The sequence below is a fragment of the Peromyscus californicus genome, unplaced genomic scaffold (assembly GCF_007827085.1).
Source record: "Peromyscus californicus insignis strain IS unplaced genomic scaffold, ASM782708v3 Scaffold_7__1_contigs__length_154581171, whole genome shotgun sequence".
Lineage (NCBI taxonomy): Eukaryota > Metazoa > Chordata > Mammalia > Rodentia > Cricetidae > Peromyscus > Peromyscus californicus.
This window is the reverse complement of record NW_026294595.1, coordinates 58,419,473-58,446,709: the sequence shown is the minus strand read 5'-3', so window position 1 is coordinate 58,446,709 and position 27,237 is coordinate 58,419,473. Positions and strand designations below refer to the sequence as shown.

At 37.0% G+C, this 27,237-nt stretch overlaps 1 long non-coding RNA gene across 2 annotated transcripts in view; it reads right to left on the bottom strand.

Moving 5' to 3' along the window:
• LOC128102228 (uncharacterized) overlaps nt 1-26,984 on the bottom strand; it is a 102,107-nt gene extending 75,123 nt beyond the window's left edge. For both annotated transcript variants that reach the window (XR_008215359.1, XR_008215360.1), the window contains exons 1-2: nt 25,046-26,984; nt 19,099-19,225 (exon numbers count right to left, since the gene is read on the bottom strand). This is a non-coding gene — a long non-coding RNA (uncharacterized LOC128102228). The remainder of the gene's footprint in view (nt 1-19,098; nt 19,226-25,045) is intronic.
• Between the last annotated feature and the right edge of the window lie 253 nt (nt 26,985-27,237).

Genomic DNA, 27,237 nt, shown 5'->3' with positions numbered 1-27,237 from the left:
AGAACTGAGCAAAGGTACCAAGCCACATGGCTAAACATAAATAATAATTACTGGTTAAATTAAATGTAAGAGCTAGTCAGTAATAAGCCTGAGCTAATGGCCAAGCAGTTATAATTAATGTAAGCCTCTGTGTGCTTCTTTGGGGGATGTGAGTGGGAGAGATTTGTCCCTACCACCGGCTGGCTGGGACACAGGGAAACTTCCAACTACAACTCTCACTTGATTTATTTGTGTCACAATTCCTCTCTGGAAACAGGATCAGTATAACCCGTTTACCCCCCATTAGGAATTCAACTCATACACCTGCCCCACTTCATCACAGATCTGTTTAATAGACATCTGTGCTCTGTCTAAATGCTGAACTGCTTCTGTCTTTATGAAAGAGGTAGTAATTCTACCTGCTGCAAATTCTTTATCCATCAACACAATCCTTTTCCAAGCCTTGCACCAGGATGAAATATGAACATGGCTGGAAGGTAACAGCTTAATTTTCCTCATTCTCTTCATCTTTCTCAAGGTCCATGACACATTCTTCATGCCTCTAGGATCTCAGTGCTACTTTAACTTCCCCATCTGCTATTATTTTTTTCTTATTTTCTCCAATAGGACTAATCAGAACTCTGCATAATTAAGCACCTCTGTGTTGGGACCGAAGTTTAGTGGTCTCTCAAGTTTTTCTTTATACATGAACTCAAGTGGCTTCACATTAATTGCAAAAATAGCTTAAAAGAGTGTGCCACCGGTATAACACAGAATAAGAAGTGTCCTAGAGAGTGACCTATTATATTGTCCTTTCTTCACAATTTTGCCCAAGTTTCAGGTAGATTGATATCCTTTATATTTAGGTGACTGTTCCTAAGAAATAAAATAAAAGGACAGAGCAAAAATTAATTATTTATTGTGGAACATGTTATTTTTTGACTTTTATTTTACATGATCACGGTGATTATTCTGGTCATAATATTCCTCATTTCAGGTAAGATAGAACTTTGTAATATGAAGTGTCTTGTACAAGGCTAGACAATTGTTAACTACAGCCCCAAAGCATTCAACACAATAGCATCCCTTCTTCCATCTGTAATGAGCAACAAAGCATTACCCTCACTCTTCATCTCACTCTAAATGGACTGACTGATCAGATAAAGAAACGACACAAATGAACTTAACAATATTACTTTGACAATGCATAGTAATGACAATGAAATCTAGTAATCACGTTTTGTTGCATGATAGCACTTCAGTGTGACTTAAACACACATATTTAAATCTAGTCACTGATAAATTCTATGTATCATTGTGTCGTTGCCAGAGTTCCTGTCCTGGGCAATGTTCCTCTGATTCCTATAGTTCAATGTTCTTGATAATGGTTTGAAGCAGTCCCAATTCTACTTGGTACCATCACTTTGTCTTTAACCTGAACTTGTCTTTAGGGATTTTGGCCTTAGCCTATCCCTTTGCCAGTGCTGATTACTTGGATTTATGAAGCACAAGCAGACTTCTTAGCAATGTCCCCTTTAATTTTTTTCTAAAAATAGCATCTTTTCTTATCAGAATACTTTTATTTAAATAAAAGTTTTCAACAGGGATATTGTGGTGGTATAATATTTGCTAAGGGCATCCATTCTCTCTCCTACATAGTTCTATACATTAGCATAGCTAGTATAAAACTACCATCTAGATTATACATTAGAAAGGGTATAAACTTGATATAATACTTTTATGATAGACTTTTTAATTTGTTGGATTATTTCCAGAGACACAGTGTCACTATGTAGCCCAGGCTGGACTCCAACCTGAAATCCCCCTGCCTTAGTCTCCTAAGTACTAGGATGCCAGGAATACATTATAATACCCAGCTACAACATTCTATTAAGGTACCTCTGGTAATATTATGTGTGAGGGATCTATGATTATCATCTACGTGATCTTTCACAATGATGAAATGTCCATTGTAATTCAGGTGAATTTTTAAAAGACTTTAATCAATTGTCTTAAGAACTGTACTCAATTATTTGGAAAAGTCAACTTCTAAATGATCAAACTGAACCTGAATTCTAAACTGTTTCATGCTGAACTATTTTTTGTTAGGAGTAACTTAAGAGTTTTGTCACTTAGTCCTATTATTTATAATACCATGGAGACTGACATTGAAGAGCATGACTCACAATATTCCCAGTGCCACTGTCATTCAAGTGTGATATTTATAATGCTGCTGAGATCACTACTGTGGAGCTGTGCATTTACAAGCCTGCTGACTAGTTACTTAACCTCTAGCTTTCCCACTACCTTCAAAGGCAATGCTGTGTAGTCTACAGAATTAATAACAACCTGACAGCACTATTATTTTACTATTTGCCAGCCAATATTTCTAGACCTTATGACAAAATTTGATTGGCTCTACAGAGACTTAATAATTCTCATTCAGACGTCATTGACCCTGTCAAACAAAAATTGCCACTCTATGACTAAAAGAAGAAAAATAATTGTATCATTTTTTCTAAAAAAACTTTTAGAAAGAGCTTTTATGTTCAAAACACTACATTCATTCTTTGCATTCATTCACTCACTCATTCATTTGATACAAAAGATCTAGGCCGGGCGGTGGTGGCGCACGCCTTTAATCCCAGCACTCGGGAGGCAGAGCCAGGCGGATCTCTGTGAGTTCGAGGCCAGCCTGGGCTACCAAGTGAGTCCCAGGAAAGGCGCAAAACTACACAGAGAAACCCTGTCTCGAAAAACCAAAAAAAAAAAAAAAAAAAAAAAAAAAAAAAAAAAAAGATCTAGAAGTCAACCTAGTTTACTATTCCAACTGGTAAAGTAGGCATATAATTAAAGGTTGATAAAGACTGTTGTGTTTTCAATCTAGTAGTGGTAATCTCTTAAAATTATTTGACTAGTTACAAAGCCTACATTTTACAGCTAATTAGCAACTTGGAGGTATTTTAATAGAAAAATTTCAAAAATATTTCTCAAATAACTATAATTAAAAGCAAGCACATGAAAATTATTTTTTTCTCAAAGAATCTAGCAATCAAAATTTGAGGAATATTTCTTAAGTCAATCCTGCTTTCTTGCCTAAATTTAAAAAATCACTCTTTAATGATGAACAACTGGTTTTAAGATGTTCAAAAACATTATTATTTGTTTAATTGATCTCGGTGCCCTTACATGTAATTTTTATTCTGGAAATGCATCAGTATATGGATGAGTCAATAATAAACAATTTATTTGGCTAGATGCTGTGAAGATTCATAACAATAAACAAAGAAGCACAGATGAGACTTCTGGATTCTACCCATACTCTGCAAAAATGAAGAGGTAATTTTTCTCATATCTATAGGGATAAAATGACTATTCCAAAAAATAATCTAAAAGTTTATCATTTTCTTGACCCTATCAGATCTGAAAAATATCAATTTCTGGCTAATCAACTAACAAGCCAAAAACCTAAAGAAACAGGAGCCCCCCCAAAAAGAAAGGAGATGGGTGCCAAATCTAAGCCCAGGCCTCTGGATGCCAGTAAGACTAACTCAGGAGTTCTTTCCTTAGTAATCCCTAACCTCTGAATGGGAAATGCTAAGAGGATCTGAAATCCCTGAGGGCTCTAGGGACCACAATGCACAGCCACTTGCAGGCTCCGCTCTTCAGACCTCACCACGAGTTCACACATGAAGGAACTTGTGTGTGTGCTGAGGAAGCCTTAGGGGAATGAGCATCTACATGCGGAAAAGACACAGAAACATTACCTGTCCACTACCTTAGACAGCTTGGGGAGGGGAAAATTCCCTAAATAATGCTTTCAGTTGAGGAAGAGTACAGAACAGAGAGGATTTTCTGAGCACAGTACAGAACAACAAGAACAACTCCCTTCCAATACCCAAGGAAACACTGCCTGCTTGCAACAGAGGCTTAACAAAATCAAGCAAAAATTGTCTTGTCTCGGTGCTCTGATGAGGACCCTTACATATTTGGAGGCTACTGATTACAGTGAGACAACCACTTGGAAGCTGAACTTCTCTAAACTACAGCACATAACAAGAACTTAAATGACATAAACCTGAATATGAGGCATGAGGCAGAAACAGGACAAATCTTATAGGCAAGCAACTCTCTATTTTGTAAGCCTAGAAATTAGTACTTTCACAGACAATTTTAGCTGCCCTTGTAAAGGTATATCAATAAGCCAGATGATGTGCGAGTCTCTAAGTTAACTACAAATGTCAAGTCTGATGAGTCACTTTCCTATGCAATTACTAAAGAGGACTGATGGCAAAGTTGAGTACCAATTTAATTTTTGCAGGACTATAATGATTCTAACATCTAAAGTAGTGTAAGATGTCTAAAGGATTTTCACATTTTTTAATTCTAATCTAAAGGGTAAATTTTCTGGAACTACTATAAATATAATTTCTGATCTGTTCTAATAGAACAAACTAGTGCCCTTTTATGGAGTCTGTACTTCAGAAACAAAAGGCATAGTGGATTTTCAATGGAAGAGTGATTTACCCTACATACATACCCTTAAGAAAAAAAGAACTAGTTTCTCTGAGCTTCATTAATTCTCAATCAAATTCGGGTTAAAGCATGCTTTTCTTTCTTATCCATGGTTTGTGACCAACCATTGTGCAGTAGGAAACAGGCAATGGGACACAGGGTATTGATTCTTCACCCCTCTGGAGATAAAAATAAAACTCAACTCACAGTTGCTTTATTTAGTTTATCCCCATATTGGTAAGCCTTCCTGTACTTACCATAGTTCAAGAACTATGCTCAGACACAAAACCAGGAAAGTCAGAATCCTTGTCCTCAGACTGGCTATTAAAATCTACATGCCAAGTTCCCTTATAAAAAATCTCCCAAAAAAATTCCATGGGGACACAGAGAAGAGAAATTGAAAACCAGACAGGAGGTTTCAAAGGGCTTCCCAGTATGACCAATGTTTGAACTGAGCTAGTTAAGCAGAGAGAAACAAGGACTAAGGCTGCGTGCTTGTAGATTTTCTGAGTCTCCCCATAGGAGTGCTACAGATTGCAGAAGGAGAAAAGACACTGCATAAAAGACTAGGTGTCAATTCAGAGTCTGAGCCCAGCCCTGAACGCTGTGTATAGCCCTTTTAGATTCTATGATTTCGTGTGACAATTCCTTAAAGCCATTGTAAGGGATTCACAGGGGTTCAGGCCAGAATCAAACCTGAATATTAAACCAGAGAAGGGATCAGAGCTGGTGTATTTAAAAATGGAGGGCAAACGACTCTAAAAGGCTTCAAGGCAGTAAGAGCTCCCTTGTTTGGCAACTTGCTGGCTGTTGAAGTATGCCATGGATGACTTCCAGGTTTGTGAACTCCATAGCAAATACAAGTGGCTTACTTCCTGAGATAAGGAGTAAAACACAGAAATGGGTTAGTGGAGAAAGGAATTCATTCACTTTAGATCCACTAAATTTGAAATGCTTTGTAGGGCAGGGGAGCAGACAGGTTTTGGAAGTACTTAGAAATACCTATTTTAATATATGGAATTAGAGGGAAAAGAGCAACAATGATATGAATACCAGTGCCAGACATAGCAAAACGCATTCTACCCTGGTTCAAGTTCCATCTTATGCTGTGTGGTGAAGGTATTATTTTCATCTTAGAGATTGCCAGGGAACCAGTGTTGAGGCCTAGCCCTGACCTATTGAAGAGTCCCTTGAAGTGGGAAGTGAGGAATTGATAAGTGCAAGATAGGAAATATAGAAATAGATGAGATAGAAAAGATAAGAGACACAGGGTAGCTTTAGGAGGGTCCTAGGTCAATATCCATCAGTCTTGAGTTTATTTCTAATGGGCTTTTTATACAATAGCAAGGGGAGGGTCAAAAGACCACCCCCTTTCAAGATCAAGGTACAATGTGCAACCAAGTGTAGAGCCTTCAAAGCACCTGGTAACCACACCCCAGGGCAAAGCATCTTGTGATTAGGCCTTGAATTATAAGACAATTTTGCCTTTGCACCCTATTATGCTGCCTTGGAGAGCAACATAAACTCTGACTCTCTGACCTTGAGTCAAACCACAAGCTGGAATCTTTGTGGGCTCCCACAAGAGATAAATAAAGATTAAAGAAAGTAATTTGCCTAATGTCACTAGTTGGCACTTGAGAGAAAGCAGGATTTGAACTCACATGATGGACTTCCAGAGCCTCTATTAGTGATGCTGGCTTTAAGTTGTAATTAACACTACTACATTAAATCAATAGTGTTTTTGGTATTTTACCACAGTAACAATAGCTCAACAAATAACTGTGGTTCCCTAATTCCATCTGCAGCTCTGCACTCCCCCATGGTTTACTGCATAAGAACCAGGCTTCCTGCCATGACTCGATTTGAATCACTTGCTGATATCCCTGATTTGTTGTTCCTTACCATTCTAAAAGAAGAAAACCAAGTAACCAGAGTTTTTCTCACCAGCAAAACTATCCATACTATATATAATGAGGAGTTAAGTAAACATTAAAAACTAGCTCATTTTAGAGCACAAGCAGATTAAATTTTACAAAATGTATTTCACAACTTAGTTAATTAGAATTAATGCAGCATACAAGAATAACAGGCTATGCATTTTCAAGCTTTGTTTCTTCTAGTTAACTATCAGTAAATGCAGGGTAAAGATCCTGGAGATGATGATCCTAATAATAATAAAGACAATAAGAGCTGACACATATTGTATGCCTACAATATATCATACTGTGCTTTAAGGATTTTGCACACATCATTATAACAGTGGCCATTGTTTTACAAGTTGTCCTTTGAAAGCTAAAGTTCTTTCCTCCTCCTGTTCCTTCTAAATTCTAAAGAAAAACTACACCAAAATACTTAAAATGTTAACTATTAAATAACCTTTATCTAATTTATAGAGCTCAAACCATCTAGTGACCTTCAGATTATATCAGAATGTATAAATTGATGCTTAACTTGCAGAAAACTGATGTATTTATCTAAAGAATTGTAAAAAACTAATGCCAGAAGGTCAAGGTCAATTGCAATGATCTAGCCAAAAGGAAAAATGCTAAAGGGTTTTGAAAAGTCAAAGGGACGATGACCTGATTTAGCACATAGTGTCCTTGCCCATGACTTTGCTGTATTTCCCATGGCTCCCTATAAAAGCCCTCTCTGAGGTACCAAAGATCCTCAAGCTGTTCTTTTCAGGGTATGATAGAATGCAACCATTCTTTTCAAAGTATCAGCTCTTGAGTAAACCTGATTTCTTTCCTGCTAACTCTATGTATTTATTTACTTATTTATTATGCCTCTCCCCTCTCTCTCTCTCTCTCTCTCTCTCTCTCTCTCTCTCTCTCTCTCTCTCTCTCTCTCTGTCTCTGTGTCTCTATCTCTTTCTGTCTCTGTCTCTCTCTCTGTGTCTCTCTCTCTGTGTCTCTCTCTGTCTCTTTGTCTCTGTGTCTCTGTCTCTCTGTCTGTCTCTCTCTGTCTCTCGCTCGTGTGTGTGTGTGTGTGTGTGTGTGTGTGTGTGTATGTGTGTGTGTGTGTTCATAGGGGTACCCATGCCACAACAAGCATGTGAAAAGCAGATCTCTACTGTGCTGAATCCATTTTCTCCTTCCACCTTTGTGTGTGTGTCCCAGTGACTGAACTCAGATGGTGAGGCTTGGACATCAAGTACCTTCTGCTGATCCATCTTGCCAGCCCTTTCCTGGCAAGACACTTCTTAGCTCAAGGATTGGCTTTGTAGTGGTGAGTACATGGACTTGAATGCAAAGACGCCAGTTCCTGAAAGTCTCACAACTGTCAATCAATATGGACTCAGACATTGCAAAAATTAAAAAAAAAAAAAAAAGATTTCATTTGTGGAGTCTTAGGAATTCCAATTCAGGAGACATAGGTTCAGACAGCTCAAAAAAGTAGATAGGCCATCAAGAGAAGAATGCATAAACAGAATTAAAATAGCCAGTAAAAAAGCCCCATAACCTTGTGATAGTTGATATTATGGCATAGTGTGACTGGTTGTTCATGCTGATAGATGCCCGTAATGAAAGAGTGAAAAGATGGCCAGATATTAGGTATGACCAAAGGTCACATTTCAGGTGGGGTTTTGCAGCCTGTCTCCTAAGGGCCTCTAGATCCCATCTTTAAAAGCTCCTCCACTGTTGCTTCCAATGTTATTTTCTTGGTTTCGTACATGTCACAGGTGAGGCAACTGAGAAAGCAGTTAAATGAGTTGAAAAAAATTACTCGGCAAATTTATGACACCTGGGCTTAAATGCAGGTGACTTAAACATCAAATACATGAGTAAATATGAATTACTATTAACAGATATCTGTGGTAACTGGCTTTTTTAAAGATATTTCTTTTATTTTTTGAGATTATAATACAATTTCCCCCTTCCCTTTATTCCTTCCAAATCCTGCTATTGCTCCCTTTCAAATCTATGGCCTCTTGTTTTATTAGTTGTTGCAACATGTATACATATATATGCATATTCTTCAATACATAAATACAACCTGCTCAGTCTCTATAATGTTATGTAAATGTATATTGACCATTTAGTACTGAATATGCCTTTCCCTGGAGAGAACTTTTCTCCCACTCACAGCATTCCTTAATTGCCCATAGTTCTTTGTGTAGGGTTGAGGTCTCATGGGCATTCTCCATCTATAATAACACAACAATGACTAGAATGATGCAATAGCCATAAGGATGCAGTAGTGGTACATGTACCTTGGCAGTAACCGACAGCTCTCCAATTGAATTTAAGGTCAGCTCAACAAGAGGGAAGTCGTACCTTTTACTAGAAACCCAGCCAACAAACTTGGGCTAGTAGTCATGAATCTCAGAGGAGAACCTACAACCACCACTTTACTAAACCAGCATAATCCCTAACTACATTCTAAATATGTTCTTATGTACACAGATAAGTATAGTCTTCACCTCTTATCAAGAAAACTTTTCTTTGCAACAGACACCATTTCAGAAAACCATAACCAGTCAAAATAGTTGTAGGTGTCAGTAGCAGTGAACACATCTACAATACATGTCCCACACCTAAATAAAGCTCATTGGGGAAGAGGGAGTAGAAAGATTTTAAGAGCCAGAGGATCATAGAGTTTGCTATGAGATTGTATCTCCTAGGATAACTGGCTTTTTGAATAAGAAACGGGTAGCTTCTAGAATGTAAATACATTCTAATCTTTCCTTTCTTACCTTAATTAACAAGCCCCAGTAAATCTTATTAATATGTAAATTTTAATCTTATGTCAAAAACCTTCTAGTCTATTACAAATCACATATACAACTGTGATCCCTTTGGATTACAGTAGAACTGGAAATGTCCTGTTGTCAATGACATCCTATGCATCATAACAACATATCAAAGAAGGTTTCTTATGGATTTGTGGTGACTCTGATGTAAACAAACCTCCTGTACTACCAGCCACATGAAAGTATAGAACACACAGGCACATGTAGTATGGAATCCTAGGTGGTAAAAGAGGACCTGACCTACTTCTATATTTATTATATGCATCACTTTATAATGTTCCCCTTTTTATAATAAAGCTACCCCAACATAACCACCTAAACACGAGCAGAACAAGGACAGCAACAATAGACATGCCAAACCGGATGGAGGAAAGACAAGAAGGTCTCAACCCTACATATAGAATTATAGGCAACTAAAGAATGCTGAGTATGTAAAAAATAGTCCCCCCATGGAAGAACACAGCAGTTGGTTATCCAATATCAAATGGTCAGCCCTGAAAACATATATACAAGGAACATTATACAGACTAAACAGGTAATATTTAGGAATATATACATATAAACATATATTCATGAAATAACAATTAATGACAAAGGAGGTCAAGAATTTGAAAGTGAGCAAAGAGGGGCATATGGGAGGGTTTGGAGAGAAGAAAGAGAAGAGAGAAATGAAGTGATTATAACCTCAAAAATGAAAGAATTTTTTTTAAATTGTTTACTGAAAAAGGACAAGCCATGCCATGTCAGCCACAGCCTCTTATGTCTCAGGTCCCCATTTTTAAGCATCACAAGACTATTCTATGACTAATGTCAGGGAGACAATTCAAAGGCCATGGTTCTTGGTGTAAACAAACTGAAAGTTTCAATTATTTTCACAAATAATAAATGCACTTATTTAAAATAAGCACTTTAAAATAGTTCTGCCTTAAACCATCATTTTGTTTCTCCAGTTAGCATTGTTGAGGACTGCTACTGTGCACAGATCAAATCACCCTCATGGAAAAATGAGCCATGATCAGTAAAAGCAAAATGAATGTGAGTTGATGTTCTACAATTAATTTTGTCTCATTTTAAAATAAGATAAATATAGCTAAAACCCTAGATATATTTTCCTTCTGTTCACATAGTGAAAATAGTTTTTTATATAAATAGCATATACTTGTTGAAAATTATTCAAACAGTATATGCAAATGTAAGAAGCAATCAAAAGTTATTTGGTTTCCCAAAAACTTACCAAACCGTGCCCGTTCTCACAGTCATGTTTATTCTCATTTGTATGGGGATCTGTATTCAGGCATTGAGAAAGCACCATATTGCTGTTGTTCATTTTAACTCTTTTGGAGGGCCCATCACCCAGCTCCCAAATAAATTACACACGAAGACTTATACTTAACTATAAATGCCCAGTCTTAGTTGGGCTTGTTTCTTGCCAGCTTTTCTTAACTTAAATTATCTCATCTATCTTTTGACTCTGGGCTTTTCCCATTCTCTTAATTTTGTAAATCTTACTCTTACTCCATGGCTTAATGTGTTGCTGGGTGGCTGGCCCTTGGAATCCTCCTTCTCTGGCTCCTCTCCTTGCCTCTCTCCAGTTCTTTCATCTTTTACATATTTTCTCTGCCTGCCAGCCCCACCTAACCTGTTTCCTGCCTTGCTATTGGCTGGTCAGCTCCTTATTAGACCATCAGGTGTTTTAGACAGGCAAAGTATCACAGCTTTACAGAGTTAAACAAATGCAACATAAACAAAAGTAACACAGCTTAAAATAATATCCCAACACTATATGTTCTAATTCTGTTGAAACTACCTCTACCCTTCTCCACCTCCTTCCATGAGAGCACTCACCTTATGTGTTTGCTTACCCTATGCCTTCCTCAAGCTATAGAAAGTCATTAAAAAGCTGTTTCTTCCTTATTGTTTTCCTTAATCGTACATAGACTATAAACCATTGAGTGGCTGCTAGAATTCAAATGATCTCTTTTTTGGCTTGGCTGCCTGTTGTCGAACCATTCCTCTCTGATACTGTGTCTTTGTTACCCTCCTGTGCTGCTGAATCTGGGCAGTTGACAGTGAGCAACAATTACTAACTCAGTCTTCTGGAGACTCTGGCCCAATACCTGACAAAAACTGATGAATATCTTATCATATGGACAATGGAATGTAAATTTCAGCATGAGCTAGGGAATGAGACAAGCCCTGTTTTAGTTTGTGTATAATTCTTGTGACTAACACAATGCTATGTTGACGTTCTTCTGCATCTCTTTCTTTACGATGTACTATATTATTTCTCCATGTTGTCAGTTTCTAATGGTTGAATTACTGGTTTGAAGGATTATGCATTATATATTTCCACACTGTCTTCCAAAAATGTTGATGTGCCTTCTATTTCTATAAAAAAATAAACCAGGACCTATCTACATATCTTTACACTCCTTCATTGTGAGATAGTCTGAAGTTATTCAACATAGTAGATACAAAGTAATAGCTCAATTACTTTATTCTGTCACAAATTAAAGAATTATTGAGAAAACTGATATTTTTGTTAAATATTTGGACTTGTACTTCTTTGTATTGTTTGTGCGTATTTGCTTATATTTATGGTCTTTGTTGCATTTCTATAGATTTAAATACTCTTGTCAATTGGCAAGAGCTTTCTACCCATTAAATACATATCCTATACTAGTCATCAGTATCACAAACAACTTGAGTTTTTTTATTTCTTTTCTATATAAGATCTGTGAAAGACTTTTGTTTACATTATTACAGTTGTCAATGTTTAATAGCATCTTGGTTCTTAGTCTTACTCCATATTTCCCTAGAAATTTTTCAAGATTCTTTTTTTTCTAATTCCTTAACTTTAAACTTTATTTTACATGTAGTAGTTTGTGTGCATTGTAAAATGAAGTCTACTTTCATTTCCTTCTGGGTCATAATTCATTGAGTCTGGATCACCAATTAAATACCCTGTCCTTTTCTCATTTCATTAAATAGTATTTTATAAGCAGGATGTTTATTTTAATTTTAATTTTATATATCCTACATCACATGTTCTTATGTGGTTGTGCCTTTTTTGTATTTTGGGTTTTGTATTACTAAGCAGTTCAGACAAACCAGGAACTTACAGTCTTTCTCCTGGAGCTTCATAAGCACTGTAGTTTGAGAAACAGACATTCAGAGTATTTTGCTAAGAGTTGCTTGACTTTTACATTGATTTGTTACTGGGCATTCAAACACAATGGTCCAGATTTTACCAGACTATAGATGCCATTGAAATTTCTCTGACACTTAGATCTCAGTATTTGCAATCAAAAAGAAAAATATTTACAATAAAAAAAATCAAACTTTTCAAGTTAGAAAAATAAAATTATCAGAGACCTAAGTCTAATGCTCTAAGGCTCCATGTTCAAGTGGGAAGTATAAAATTTTTATGAAACCTCCTTTCCAAGTATTCACAAAAGCACCCAGGGGAGTTTCATACAATTGTCTGTAGCAAGTATTTCTTGATGCTGGTAATGTGGCTTCTGAGCATATAATTCACCTCCTTTGCAACTTCATAGCTTCTTAAGCCAGAAATCTGCTTCCAGTAGCAAAGTTACCAACACTCCCTTAAAATAGGACTATCAAAAAAAGCCGCTGATCCATGTTGATGACTGCAGAACATAAAGCAATGGGGATTTTCTTTCATGTGTTTATGCAAAATGTGAATGGTGAGGAGAATATGGTAACTTTGGCCCTAAAAGTGATGCAGAATTTATAAAAAAACAGCTTTTTAAATTCAGATGTGTCCTTCTTTTCTTTCTTTTCTTTGCAAGAACATACACAAGCTATCTGAGTTTCTATATAAGAATAACTCTCAATATTAGCTGTTAGGTTAAATACTGTAGTGGTTTGAATAAGAATGGTCCCCATAGGCTCGCATATTTGAATGCTTAGTCATCAAGGAGTAGCACTACTTGAGAAAGATTAGAAGGTGTAGCCTTGTTGGAGTGGGTGTGGTCACCACGTAGGAGGAAGTGTGTCACTGGCGGTAAGCTTTGAGGTTTCAAAAGCCCAAGTCAGGCCCAGTGTCTTTGTCTTCTTGATGCCTATGGATCAGGTTGTAGAATTCTCAGCTACTTCTTCTGCACCATGTCTATCTGCATGCCACCATGCTCCCCACCATGATCATAGTGAGCTAAATTTCTGAAACTGTAAGAAAGTCCCAATTAAATGTTTTATAAACACTTTTGTAAGTGTTCTGTGGGCATGGTGTCTCTTCACAGCAATAGAACTGTGACTAAGACAGAAGTTGGTCTTCTGTCTTACTAAGGAGCAGGGTATTGCTGTGACAGGCCTCACCATGCTGCTTGTTTGGTGGAATGTGAACTTTGGGACTTTGGATTAGGAAAGCAGCTGAATGCTTTAAACTTGGCTAAATGAGCCATACTAGTAGTAGCATGGAAGACAGTGGTGCTTCAAGCAACGTAGATTATTAAAGCCCAGCTCAAGAGGTTTCAGAGTAGAAGAATATTAAGTGACTTAGAAACTATTCTTGTGATATTTTGGTGAGGAATGTGACTGCTTTCTGTCCTTGTCAAAAATAATCTCCCTGAGACAAAATTGAAGAGTTTTGGATTTCAAGGCAGAGGAGATTTTAAGGCAGCTTAGTACTAATTCTGTTGTGTGGTTGTTAGTTGTCATTCTTATGTAGATCTATAATGAAAAGGAGCAAGCTGAGTAAGGAAAAGTACAAAATGTACAGTTTGAGGACAAAAGAAGCACTAGGAAGTTGAATAGAGCTAAGTCCAGTGCTCAAGGATACAAAAAGTTTTAAAAAGCTAGATGGATACTAAATGAAATAAAGGGAGGGGTGATGTCAGGGTAAGACCACACCCAACTAAGCTTCCAAGTTGTAAAAAGGAATTAAAGAAAAGCTTAGGCATTAATGGAAACCATCAACAGCAGAAAACAGATGCAGATGTAATTGAATTAGGGGGCCAAGTTCCAACCCTATCGAACAGCAGAACTTGGCAGCTTAGGCCATGTAGTTTTGGCTTTAGAGTCAAGGATAAAAAAAAGGGGGGGGGGTGCAGAATCTCCCTTTGAGACTAAGGAAAGCTGCTGATGTCAGGTATGTGTCACGGGTGTCCCTGCATGGACACCCAGAGAGTCCATTGTGTCAATCTACAAACGCAAGGCCTGTATTGTGTTGGAGACCACAAGATGTTGGAGACAACAAAGTTATGGTACACCTTCTCAGAAAAGCTGCAGACCAGAGGTGGAAGCAGCCCAAGAGAGAGAAGTGTGTTGTAGGCAACAAACCTGGAAGCAGTTGGAGTTCTGAAGAGAATTTTGACATCAGTCACAGAAATGTACAGTTTAGAATTTGCCCTGCTGGTTTTAGCTCTTGCTTTGGTCTAGTATTTCCACACTATGCTCCCTTTCCTCCCTTTTGGAATGATAATGTATATTCTGTGCTATTATATGTTGTAAGTATATGATCTGATTTTTTTTATTTTGATTTTACAGGGGGTTACAGTTTAGAGATTGCCTTGAGTCTCAGAAGAGACTTTGAACTTTGAACTGTAGTAGACTATGTGGACTTTTGAAGTTGGACTGAATGCATTTTTTACATTATGGTATTGTAATGTAGTCCTACAGGCCTATAGGAATCAGGGAGTAGAATGTGGTAGTTTGAATAAGAATGGCACTCATTGGCTCATATATTTGAATGCTTAGTCATCAAGGAATGGCACTACTTAAGAGAAATTAGGAGACAGAACCTTGATGGAGTAGTTGTAGATTTGTTGGAGGCAGTGTGTCACTGGGAGGGGAGGTGGCTTTAAGGCTTCAAAAACTCCAGCTAGATCCAGTGTCTCTCTCTCTTCCTGCTGACTGCAGACCCAGATGTAGAACACTTAGCTACTTCTCCAGCACCATGTCTGTACATGTGCTGTCATGCTTCCCTCCATGACAACAGTGGACTGTAAGCAAACTCCCATTAAATACTATTTTTTTAGTGAGTTTCTATGTCCATGGTATCTCTTCACAGCAGTAGGGCACTGACTGAGAGAAGTACCAAACAACCACTCATTTGAATACACAATCCCAGCTCATAATTTTTTCTCGTCCTATGATAGACATCTAATATCTCAGTGATCTGGTTTCTGTCAACTTTGTGATCAGTCCCACAAGTCCAGTAGACATTTACATAGATGCTGCCATTGTACACATGTAAATCTTGGGAGAAAGATTTGTTTTTATTTTTCTTGTCTAGCACATTTCAAACATCAACCATTAGAAGAGGCATATAATGAAAACAGGGGCTCCTCCAGGGGAATGACTGTATCTTGGCCTAATTTGCATACTCCTCAACATATGGAAGAGTTTTTGCTACAAAATGAATGTGTACTTTGAACTGATTGACTGGCACTAGAAATTCCTATTTAAGCCGACAACTAAAAAGACACTCAGTCAACTGGTGTTGGACAAATAGCTGAGGAAGAGTTTGTCGATCTATTTTTGTAGAAATTGCAGAAGCCTAACTTCCCAGAGGCCTTTCAAATTTCTTTACTTGTTGAGTCAATTCATGCCATATGGATTCTAGTATGAGAGAGATTCCCTTTGAGTCAAGGTATTTTCTTAATTTGTTCAGGGTTTCATTTCAATTAAAAATAGCATGAGGGTAGAAAACAAATAAGAGAAAGAAACACACTTGTAAGTTATATCAATGCAGCACACCTCTACAAAATCCAGCAATAGCTGGAAATATTTTTTACAACAGAAGAGACCTTAATTTGCAAAGCTTAAAGCAGTTGAGTTTTTGCTTCTCAGAACTGAAGATTCATAATTCAAGATCAGACCCGTACTCACACTAGTACTTCAGAATGCTTTGCCCATGGTCCAAAATGATTAGTATGTAAGAGTAAATTAAGTCGTGTTATTGAATATGGCTTCAAATCACTTTATCATCTTAAAAAATGGATTTTCCTCAGAAACAGAGTACATTTGAACAGTCTCATAGGCCTCTTTTGATGTATTTTGACTGATTCATTTTTTTAATTAACCTCATAAGACTTTACTTTTGAAAGTCAGTATGGTAATTATAAAAAGGAACTGCAAAGCAAGATTGGTATGTACCATTCTGACAAAACCAAAGCAAGTAAAAAACGCAAGAAAAGAAATGATGATATCAGCGCCTGGTATCTGAAATAGCCTAGTTATTTCCCTTCCCTCATCTTTGTTTTATTTTCATCAGCATCTACAAGCTGTTTGCAATTGCTGCAAAACAACATCCAGAAATAGTGTGAAAAGAAATCTCTTCAATAGGAAGAAAAGTTGCTTAAGCTGAGTCTCAAGTTACTTCACTGTTGGGGTATGTTTCATTCTGTCTTTGCTTTTGAGAAGTCCTTTTCCACCACTTGGAAAATTTAATAGGTTTTTAATTTAACGGTTGTCATGTTGTCCTCCAGCAACCTCACACCTTCATTTTTGTAGCTAACCTTACCAATAAAACCACCTGAGCACCTCAGCTACACATTCATTTAGCACATCACAAATCCAGCAGACCTTGACTACCTTCTCAGCAAGGCAAATAAATATGTTAAAGGGCCATCCTAATGTTCTCATTTGGAAAGTCAAGAAGCATTTGGTCTAACAGCTATCTAATTTATCACACTGTAAGGGCATGTGCCCTACAGAACTCACAGCTGACTTGGTCCTGCTTGCCCTCTGGGAAGAAGAAGAAATGGAGTCCTGCACCAGATCAGCTCAGTTATCAGGTGTTAGCTCCATGTGACATGACACCAAGTAAGGGTCAGGAATGAGCATGTTGTGCCTGAATTTTCCTGCAATGTTGACTCCATGCATAAGCTTTTACCTTGGAAGACAAACTTGGGGACTTTGGACCTTGGTAATAGGATTGTCTTACTTCTATGAGAGAATCTACAAAATTAGTAAATGGCACTGGGGACATGTCAACAATGAAACTTGTGTCAATTGGGTTCTAGTGATAAGACAAAATTATATCTGCAATTCAACAAATAACAGTGTAAAGAAGTGTCCATTTGGTAAAAGAGCCTTTGACTGGTCACTTCGCCTAAGTAGACTGTAGCAAGAAACCTACCTGGTGGCCTTAAGGAAGAAGCAGACAGTCACTGTAGGCAGTCCATGGAAGCACTGCAAAGCAGAGAACTGCTTGTGGCCTCTAGACACTGTTGTGCAAAATAATTGGGCCCTGAGTCACATAACCATAAGAAATAGATTCTGCCAAAAGCCTAAATGAGCTTGTAAAATGGCTCTCCCCTAAGCAAGCTTCCAGATTAGAACACAGTCCTGCTGATCCCTGTTTGAAGGCCCCTGATATCCAGAAGAGAAGATCCAAGCAAACAATGCCTGAATCCCAGCTCTGGGAAACAGAAATAAGAATGTGTTGAGTAGCTAGATTTTCAGTAGTGTGCTATGTAGCAGCAGAATGCTAATATACACTTCAACCTAACAGGAATCCAAACACAGGAAAACTAAAAGCTTGAGAAACAGATGCCCATCAAGGTCGAATCTCCTCCACCTTCCATGAAGAAGATGAGCTACTGCTCTAATAAGGAAGGAACTCAAAAAAATCACTCACCACCATGGACACATGCAAACAGTTATTACTGTCAGGATAAACTTCATACTATTAGACTTGCCATAACATTGTAAAATAAATAAATAAATGATACATAAATAAACAATACAGAAATGGTGGCATGACCATCTCTTTACCCTCTCTCTCTTTGTTCTCGTCATTTCCCTTGTAGTCTCCCTTTTCAGCAAGGTGTTAACTCAGTCACATGCACAAAATAGATAAAGACTAAGGATCCAAATTTATTACTGAAAAAATAGGCACAAGGAGAGAGGGTTTCAGCGTAGAGTCAATAAACAGAGAGTGCACAATGAACTCCCAGGATCATCTCTCGAGCAGGACCACATAACCTGGCAGAAACCACAGCAGAAAGGAAAGGGGTGTAATTTCATGTTTTGAGTTCAGAGGTCAAGGTCAGGGAATGAAGAACAGAACTTCCTTTCATCTGCTAATGCAAGAGCTGGAGAGAGAAGATAGGGCTCAAGACTCTTCTCTCCTTGGTTGTAAACTGTGCTTGACAAAGCAACATTCCAAAATCATGATGTAATCAATCTCATGATGCCGGGAACATCTGTACATAGAGCATCTTATGAGAGAGTTTGATTAGATTCCTCCATTTCATTATTTTATTTCATTGCTTAACTTTTTAATTACATTCAGTTTTTGAAACACGCAAATTTCCACTATAAGTCAGTTTTTAAATGGCATCAGCATTATTAGCATTTTATTTCTCTCATGTACCACACTTTCACTGCAATTATAACATCATTTCTACTATTCATTAAAATATAACCAAAGCCTCTGACCTTAAAATTAACCATCAAAGGAAACATTAGAAACTTCACAGCACTGTGCAAATATTCTGTCTTGTTTAGCTACCATTATCTTGTCAAAAAAATCTATAGCACTTTCAAAACTTTTTCTCCCTTGGGGTTCAAGTCAGAGAAGACTTAGAGAGACTGCAACATTGTTAAGCTATTAAGCTATAAGTTAACGAGTGCCCATGAGACAATTTACAATATAGTTTAGAAAGATTAACCTTCCTGTTCTTGCTAACATTTCTCAGAGATATTCAGCCTTTCCTAGGTTCACAAGTGCAAAAATGTGTATTCACACATGACTACACTCAAACTCACGCCCTGCTGTTTGTTATGGTCCAAAACATAATTGATTTACTACAAAACTCCCAAATGTATTTTGCTAGAGAAGACAGAAACTGCAGAGACAATAACTTTTAAAACATACATACATTAGCTCTCGTGATGAAGTACATGGTTTGCTGACATTGTTGGCTCTGGTAATGACATCATACTTTTCTTCTCCACCTCTCTGCTCTGCCATTTCCAGAATACTATCTTCATTCTCATGTAGAAAGGCTTTCTCCACGTGGTGGTAATAAGTTAACAGAAAAGACAGGAAGATGGAAGTGTGTTTTCAAAATAATGTTGATCACATTCTGTAACTTCAGTATAGTATCTTATCCTACATCAAAATTGATTTAATCATTATACGATCTATATACAAATAAAAATATGCTGCCTCATCAATTTGTACAATTTTCTTATCAATTACAATTATTTTTTAAAAGAAAAAATACCACAGTAAGTCTGTTTTCAGTCCAATTTAGTTAAAGTGTCCAACCTTGAGTGAATTTCTGAGCCTGGAGCAATGAGATATTAAGATAAGTCAAGCCTGACACATTTTTGTATTCCTAGGTAAAGAAATGGCATATTTAATTGGCTTCTCAATCTAAATCAGTGGAGAGGAGAAGAGATGAGGTATTTTAGCAGGAAATGAGAAGAAATACTAGTTCAGCGAAAACAGCTAATATTCACAAGAGTCCTTCCTTGGCATAGCAGTGGTAAAAAGGCCACTTAGTCCACCATTGTGGAATAGTCTTCAGATTGTTTGGACAAACAGAATCAAAACATTTTCTTCCATTCAAACCTTGGCCCTACAGCATTGTGGTGTGATTGCTCATTTGTACAGTGCCTAAAAGATATAACTGCATCCCAAGAGTCAGAGACCAGGATCTCAGAATACTCAACTGTAAAATAATCAGCAGGTGGAGACAAGTGGTATTTCCCATCTTCTTCCACTTCACTTCTTATATCAGTTATCTAATAATTTCTCCATGGTAAGAAAGCATCTTTACTAATCATAACTCTGTCCATAGCACGTGACAGTCAGCTGAAGCCTCTGAAGTAATATAGAAATGCCTTTCTCCATGTACCTGAACATCCAGAAGTAGATATAGATCCAGCCTGTCAAATGCTTCTATAACTGCTCTCTCTCATTATCTTGTTTCCCCTTTCCTTTTCCCTGGCTTCACATTCAGTAAGCTCACTGTATGGTGAGAAAATTGACCACTAGATGTTTAAGATTCCCCAGGCTTCAGAGACTGTGATTCCAGAGGCAAACAGCATGTTTTTTAGAAAGCAGAGTTTCCTGGGTCCCAGCTTGGGTTACAACAATCCATACAGACCAACCACAGTTCAGCTATTTTAATCTCTAACTGTTAGAGTGCCCATCAGATGGGTTAGTTATAGGAAAAAAATATGTACCTGAAACATGGATATTTGTTAGGCCACATTAGCCAGGACACTGGCAGGGAAAGAGACATAGGATCATCATGTTGTTGGATACAAAGAAGAATATTTTCCCAAGACTTATTTATGTATCTATTTATTTAGTAATTTATTTCATTTCTTCTTGCCACGCTACATATTGGACTCAAAACTACCACTGATCTATGTCCCCAGCACTCAAGATTATTTGAAAATAGATCATTTTTATGCAGTTATTCTGATACAGCATCCATTTGGGGATGAATAAACCTCAAAATAAAAAATATGCTGATTCATACACAATTTGGAAATAATTTAAAAACTAAAATTGTGGTCTTTTAGGCAATGTTCAGATGTCTTGATATATGTATTTAGTCATATATGTATGAATGAAAACATCAGAAAAATTCATGCAAACAGAATGTGGTAATTAAATATTTGAGAACTAATGCACATTCAGGATATTCCTGAAAAAGTTGTATCCTAGCACCCATCTTTCTAAACATCAAAAACTAGGTGACAAATCCAATGTAGTTACTACAGCACTATATCGGAATGGCTAAATGATAATTATTGATTAATATTCAAACTGATAAGGGTATGTCTCCTAATGCCTTCATCTTAGAATATACCATAAAAAATCAATACTTTCAATATCTTCAGACCTCTGGCTTATACTCAGTCATAATATCATTACTCCTCTGCTTAGAATAAATATAATGTGATAAAATATAATTTGCAGATATAGTATTTTTATAGGTTCCTAGAGATATAAATACCTGTGGAAAGTATGATTATAATATAAAGAGAGGGTACTTTACTAAAGACACATGTGTCAAAAAGATTTATTTTAATTCTAGGAATTCAGACCTTGTATTGGCAATTTAAATAGAAAAGAAGCTTATTTGTATACCTAGTAGTAACTATGGAGAAGACAGCACAGGATTTGACAGGATTTGTAGAGAGGTAGCGTGATGGTGTGGATTATCCATGCTCTTAGTTTATTGCTCTATTGCATGATTTTCAATCTCTCTCTCTCTCTCTCTCTCTCTCTCTCTCTCTCTCTCTCTCTCTCTCTCTCTCTCTCTCTCTCTCATACACACACACACACACACACACACACACACACACACACACACACACACAAACACACAAACACACACACACACATACACACACACACATTTGCCAACTATATGTTCCACCAAATAGTGACAAAACCAGTCAACATGGAGATTTTGGCTGATGAAGAATAGGTATTTAAAACCAGTAAGTTTCTTTGATCGTTTTCTTACCATTAATCCCAAGGTTATAGGAGTCAAGCATTAAGCATATTTCTAAGTTTGTATACTACAATTATAAAAATGAGAACCCATAAAAGAAGACATTATTACAGTTTTTCTATAATTGAAACTTGTTAATTTACATTTTCTGTTGTATTTTAACACTGGCAACCAGGGTCAACAAACTCATTAGAAAAGATTAAACAACTGATATCCTTTGAAGATTTAAGGCTACCTTTTCCAGGACAGTTTGTTTTTTATTAGAATGAACATAATTTAACAGTAGCTCTTTTTTCACATAACTTGCAACATGAACTCATGAAACATTTGAAAACACCTCAATAAAATAGTACTAAGTTCTTCAGATGTATAAGAACAAAAATCATTAAACTATTTGGAGAAAACTGTAAGTTTTATTTACTGCTGTGACCTTTCCAAATGTAGTTGTCCTTGCTAGCAATTCTGTTAGCCACATCTATTGGAACAAACACAGAAACTATACCAGAATAGTATTTCCTTGAGAAGCTTAACCAGCATTTCCAAGTCAAGGAAAACCCACTGGAGCTGACTTTTCTTCAGGGGGCACATATATAATCTCTTTCTTCAACAGCCTTTCACTCAAATTTGACCAAAATGCTTACTTTATTTAAAGAAAAATAGATCTAAACATTTTCCATGAAATCTATGCTAAAATAAAACATATTTCTTAACTGGCCAACTGGTGGTTAGAAATCAGAACTTGAGGGAGAAGACCAAAAACCAAAAAAAAAAAGAGGAATGAAATGACCTAAACGACCTAAGACAAGTTCTATCTACATTATATAAATTACAATATTACAATGGCAATAACAAGATTAACTATTAAGATGACAACGATTATGGGGGCTAGAGAGATGGATGGCTCAGTGGTTGTGTGCTGCTCTTGCAGAGTAACCAAGTTCTATTCCCAGAATCCACATTTGGCAGCTCACAACCAGCTGTGACTCCAGCTCCAAAGGAATGTGATGCCTCTAGCCTCTGAGGACATGCATACATTCTTACAGACAAACATGCACGTGTGTGTGTGTGCATGCACACACACATAGACACAATTAAAATTTTCAAATGCATGTTTTATTTGGAATACCTATTGAGGTCAGGAAATTAGTAAAGTTCCATTGGGGTGGGGCTTTAAAGAAAGGAGAGATCCAGTGGTATAAAGGCTTAAAGGGGATTATTGAAACAGAAAGGGTTAAATTGGAGTTGGATGGAAGGATAGGGTAGAGGAATGAACACTGGGAGGGGTAAATAATACTAAAGACCTTTCAAAAAAATGTCATATGTAAACCTATACTACCATAGAAACTTCCATATGTGTGTTTATATATCTGCATGTGTGTGTGTGTGTGTGTGTGTGTGTGTGTGTGTGTGTGTGTGTGTGTGTGTGTGTACACATATACAGAGTTTTAAAAACTGTTAAAAACAGAGTTAGCTTATAATGGAACAACAATGTCCCTACTAGACACCATAGATTAACAAATAAAAAGCACTGTGCCATAAATGGGCTACTTTTTTATAATTATTGGTCTGTGAGGTCCCATAGATCCATGTACATTACAGGCTATTGCCAATGCTACTGGTTAACTTCCAGAATTGGATGGTTAAGAGCCCATTACTAAAAATAACATTTACTTGAGTAACAGAATATGGAATATCAAATTGGTAGTGACTCAGAAGCTTCACCCCCCACTGACTAGCTTCATAGCACTGGAAAGTACTAAGAACACTACAGAGGAGAAAAGTAATTAATCCTACCCAGCTATGAACCCCATGAGACACAATAATGACTACCCTAGAAAAACATGACAATTGTTGCAATAATGACACAAACATCTTGGGAATAACCAAATGCTTTCTGATTGAACTTAAGTCCCACTCCACAAGATTAAACCCATGCCTGGCATTATCAAGCTAATAACCTGTGGCTAGACAGGTTATAGGCCCTAGAAGAGAATCTACTACCATTATTCTGCTGAATGAATATACTATTAAACTGACTCTTGATGATTTACCATTATGTCTATAGAGTAATGCATCTCTCAACTCCTAGTAGAGAAGCTTCTACCATAGATGGTGATTGTTACAGGTTCCATAGTGCAGAGTGAAGACACAGCAGAATGTTCAGGCCTAAATGAAACATATATATCACATCCCCTCCTCCTAAGGTTCAAGGGTCATTGCAAAAAAAAAAAAATAGAGCAAAAGACTGTGAGAGGCAGAGGTAGAGGCAGAGGCAGAGGCAATTGGTTAAATTCAAGTTAGCAGTTTTCTCCAGACACAACAGAGCTCAGGAACTCACAGTTCTGACAGCATACACAAGACTAGTGCAATCTCAAGCCAAACCAATTTCCAGTGTGGAAATAGGAGTTGGGCACAAAGCTCTATCCCTCACTGAGGAGCTATTGGCAAATGAAAGTTTCTAGAAGAATGAGAGTCTATTTTCTCTAAGAGTATAACGTATGGTAAGTCAACTGTCCTCCAGTTGAAAGCCATACACCCAAGTATATATGGATAGCACAAACTGGATTTTATGGGTGAAAAACTATAAAAATAAATAAATGCTATTTAAAATGAGAATACTATAAACAACTGTAAAAATAAACAGCAATTTATGGATATTTTTGTTAAGATTTACTACAATAAAAATCACATTTTCATCCATGTTAATGAATTTATAAAATAATTACAATGCATTCAATAATCTGCTGTGGGATGTCTTTCTGTATGCTGTGAATATGTGTTACTCTGATTGGTTGATAAATAAAGCTGCATTGGCCTATGGCAGGGCAGGATAAGGTTAGGTAGTGCATTCCAACTGAAGACAAGATGAAGAAGGGTGGAGTAGGGGGAGACACCAGCCCACTGCCCAAGGAGCAACAAGGTGCTGCAAACCGGTAACACCATGGCCATGTGACAACATATAGATTAATAGAAATGGGTTGAGTTAAGTTATAAGAGCTAGCTAACAAGAAACAAGACTCATAGGCCATACAGTTTGTGTGTTTAGTTGGACTAAGCAGCTGCAGGACAGGGTGGGAGAGATTCACCCAATATTGGGTGCTAGATAATGCAATAAATCCACAGGAGTCTGCTTAAAGAGTACTAGGGTAAATTATTAGGATAAATTGAGGAAATACACTCACAAATGCAGAACAGACTAGACAGCTGAAGTTTTCCTCTGATCTGACCAGGAGCGAATCCACCTGGCACTTCAATCAGACCAGGAAGCAGGCAGCAGGGAGAAGGGACTTGTGACCCTTCTCCCTTACCTTTTAAGAGGTTACATACAACAGCAAGATATACCCACCTCCTTCAGCCATATAGTCCAAGGTCATGGGCAGAGCAAATACCACTACAATAATCACCATTATTCTGATTATGGAAGAAACACATAGAATGTCTGGAAGATAAAAACAGAAGAAAGAAAAAAATAAATATGTAGCACGCATTGTTAGGAGGTCTTCTTAATAAAAACAAACCCGGACCCAGGTATTGGGGTGAATGCTGAAAAGTCAGAGAGACAGAAGAGGCCACAGCTAACCTCACCTTGCCAACTTCTCAGCCGATCCTGTTTCCTCAAACTGGAAGCCTCTGAGTCTTCATCCAAATGGATCTCAGCTGAACTGCTGCTAAAAGCCTAAAAGCTTAACCAGGCTAGAGTTTCTGGTCTTCACACTTTATATACCTTTCTGCTTCCTGCCATCACTTCCTGGGACTAAAGGCATATGTCACCATGCCTGGCTATTTCCAGTGTCGCTTTGAACTCACAGAGATCCAGACGGATCTCTGCCTTCGAAATGCTAGGATTAAAGGTGTGTGTGCCACCATTTTCTGGCCTCTATATCTAGTGGTTGTTCTGTTCTCTGACCCCAGATAAGCTTATTAGTGTGCACAATATATTGGGGAACACAATATCACCACATAAATATTATCTACATTTCTGTCACTCACAAGTTTCTGTGATAGAGTGATCAGTAGACCAATCACTGCTAGAACCTTGTATCTCCTTAACACTGAATTTCTGTATATGGAAGAGCAGGGCTCCTACATTAGTCATATGCTTTTATGAAATTATGTACTTAGCTTGAATCTTTAAAGTTTTATTCCCAGTTTGGCACTATTGGGAGGCTATGACACCTTAAAGAACTGTGACCTTTAAGGAACAGTTGACATCAGCCAGTTCCTAATCCTTTCTCCTGCTCCCTAGACAAAAGGTAAGTGGATTTGCTTAGCTACACCCATAGCCATAATGTAGGGCTCCCTTACAAGCCCCCAAACAAGTGTCAACTGACAATGCTATAAAATGTCACTAAATCTTTTCTCTTTAAATATTGATTATCTCAAGTCTTTATTATAGTAACAGCCCAAAACCTTGTATTGATACACTGCATATAACTTTTACTCTGAAAGCAGACCAAGAGTCAACATAGCTATACCCAGAAGTACACAGATTGGATTTCCCACATTTTTATATGTAATTTTATTTGTATGTATTAATGATTATAGCAATAAACTATATATTGCTATATTATATTATATTAATTATATTAGCACATATTTGTGCTAATGTCCCCTCTGAGTACTATTGGTTGAAAGCAAAAGTTTTAACAATTTTGTGGTAAACTCTTAGAAAAACAAAACATTTAATGCCTCATTACATCTTAGTTTCATTTTTCATTGCTTTTATAGAATGCTATGATGAGCTCATACATAAATATTTGTGTGCATCATTAGGTTTTCAGATGAATAATTAATGAACAAACAAATCTGTATATATTAAGGCTCCTGACAAAAATTGTTTTCCAAAAAAATTTAAGCAAATTTTATTTCCACGAGAAAGTGAACAAAACTACAAATATGGATAAGTATAATTGTATTTACATAATGTATAATGTACTTGTAAGTATCCTTATACATTATGAGTAAGAAACAGGATGAGAAGGAAAACATGAAAATGTTAATGCAGATTTACCTAAATGGTAGAACTGGAGGCCAAAACCATAAAACATGTGTTGTGTTTTCCCAAGTTTCTAAATTCATCATCTATTAGTTTATAACAAGACAAAAACCATTAATTAAAAGATACAATAAGCTGAGGGCTGTAGAGATGGCTCAGCAGTTAAGTGCACTTGCTCTTGCAGAAGACCTGGGCTTGGTTCCCATCACCCACATGGTGGCTCACAACCTTGTGTAACTCTAGTTCTAAGAGTTCCAGCACCGCTTCTGTCCTCTGCAAGCATTGGATACACATGTGGTGCACATATACACAGGCAGGCAAAACACTCATACACATAAAAATTAAATAAAGAAATACTTTTTAAAGGGCATAATAAATAGATATTTTTCTTTAAAAAATTATTTAATACTAGATATAATACCTCATTGACAACTTATATCACATTTTCAACCTAAAGTTAGTTAATAATGTCCTCCAATTTACATAAAATTAATACAGAAGGCTCTAGGAAACTGACTGGTAATTTCTATTTCTACAGTGCT